This window comes from Bos indicus, chromosome 8 (genome assembly GCF_029378745.1).
Source record: "Bos indicus isolate NIAB-ARS_2022 breed Sahiwal x Tharparkar chromosome 8, NIAB-ARS_B.indTharparkar_mat_pri_1.0, whole genome shotgun sequence".
NCBI classification, from domain to species: Eukaryota; Metazoa; Chordata; class Mammalia; order Artiodactyla; family Bovidae; genus Bos; species Bos indicus.
The window spans coordinates 33,047,035-33,049,171 of record NC_091767.1 but is presented as its reverse complement, the minus strand read 5'-3'; the positions used below and the strand labels follow the sequence as shown (position 1 = coordinate 33,049,171).

The window sequence follows — 2,137 nt, the reverse complement described above, 5'->3', positions numbered from 1 at the left end:
ATTTGTGACCCCATGGACTGTGGCCCACCAGGCTTCTCTGTCCATGGAATTCTCCAGGCAAGAATACTGGAATGGATTTCCATTTCCTTCTCCAGAGAAAGGTCCTGACCCAGGGATTGAATCCAGGTCTCCTGCATTACAGGCAGATTCTTTACCTTCTGAGCCACCAGGGATTCCCAGTTTAATGCTCTATTGGAATATAACTGTGAAGCCTTAGTATGAACTTTATCTTCAAGCAGAATAGTAAAGATACATTAAGATAAAGCTTCAGAAATTTGGAAGCAAACAAAAGGCGCCAATGACGATCTTTCAGTGTGTTTATTTGGGATTTTTACCTTAATTATTTTAAAAGTACCTAAAGAAGATTTCTTGCCTGGAGAATCCCAGGGACAGAGGAGTCTGGTGGGCTGCCGTCTATGGGGTCGCACAGAGTCGGACACAACTGAAGCAACTTAGCAGCGGCAGCAAAAAAGATTATGTAATGAAATATTTGGGACTAGACTAAGTGAGAAAATAGAAGAGACAAAAACTAGAATTCAATCTCAAATTTTTATTGGAAATTAGACAAGTAAATCAAGAGTTATTGAGGAGGAAAAAGAGCCAGATAATAGATAGCTTAAGCGCTAAAGACAAAACAGGCTGTCATCTAGGATGCTGATTCATTTGTGTGATTAAAAGAAAAAAAGAAAGCTTAGTCAGCTGCTACAAGGATAGATACTCTTGCAATTTTCATTCACTTTTTCGATATAGTCCTATTATCAGACTCAAAGCACATTGACTGAGGTGGGGGTTCTTGAGGAAGACATTGTCCCAATGCCCTTTAATCCTTCCTTAAAGATATCATTGGGAAAAGAGAAATATCAGGCATTTTGCATCTGTTATATACAGAGTCCCACTAGCACTGATCCTGAATTGCTATTATAGCCTCCTTATTGGAGGGAGCCTTTTAGGTTGAGGTAATGCATGGAATTCTGGCATAAACATCTCCCATTTGGACACATAGTGGCAGAAGAGTCCTCATGGTGGCTTCCTAACTTGATAGGTATCCTATCCTTTTCTTCCAACTTAACAAATCATAAGTGATACTTTGTCTTGAGAAAAATTGTTGAAATCTTCAGTGCAATTCTCTTTAAATGATGAAGAGGTTTGTGGTCCCTGTTACATAGTCTTCATTTCACCTCTGTCATCCCTGCTTAAAGAATGACCCAAATGTAACTCAGTAAACTTATTCAAGTGGTATTTTCAGCAGTTTTGTCCTATATGGTATCTTTAGATAAATTTTTAAAGATTTCCACAAATTTTCCATTTGTACCATTCTTCCAAGTGATCAGAGTTACTTGATTTCAGTTTAATTCAATTATATCCCTTCCACCTTGGAAAAGGAAGTGATTTGTTCTCACAAGAATTGACAACTCATCCAACTATAAATGTTTGCCAGTAACAGCGGCAAGTCTTATAGAAAATTATATTTACTGCCATAGACAGTAACATAATATAGTTCTTTTTATGTCTTTGGTGGCACTTGTAATGCCTCTTCTTTTATTTCTGAATTTATTTATTGGAGTCTTCTCTCCTGCTTCTCTCTCAAATACTTTATTATTTTGCTTGTCATCTTTGTGCAGGGCTCATGCTAATCTTCTGTGTATCATTCTGATTTTACTATATGTGCTGATGAAGTTAGTATTTCTCTTTTTCTTGGTTAGTCTAGCTAAAAAGGCTTGTTATTTTTTATTTTCTCAAAAGATTAGCTCTTAGTTTCATTGACCCTTTCAATTGTCTTTCTAGCTCTGTTTAAATTTTTATGCTCTAATCCTTTTATTGCTTTCCTTTCACTAACTTTAGAGTAGCTTGTTATTTTTGTTCTCTATTTTCCTTCCTGGAGGTGTAAATTAGACTGTATATTTGATTTTTTCTTAATAAAGGCATTTATCACTATAAACTTCCTTCTTAAGACTACTTTTAATATATCCCTTACGTTTTAGTATGTTTGTTTTCATTTTAACTTGGCTTGAGATGTTTCCTAATTTCTCTTTTGATTTCTTCTTCAAGCCAATTGTTGTTCAAGAGTGACTTGTTTAATTTCTATATATTCATGAATTTACCAGTTTTATGTATGTCAGTTAGGTCCATTGGTCTA

At 35.5% G+C, this 2,137-nt stretch overlaps 1 pseudogene; it reads right to left on the bottom strand.

Annotated features, from left to right (window-relative positions):
• Positions 1-1,586: 1,586 nt before the first annotated feature.
• On the bottom strand, positions 1,587-1,684 carry LOC139184692 (U6 spliceosomal RNA; annotated as a pseudogene).
• Between the last annotated feature and the right edge of the window lie 453 nt (positions 1,685-2,137).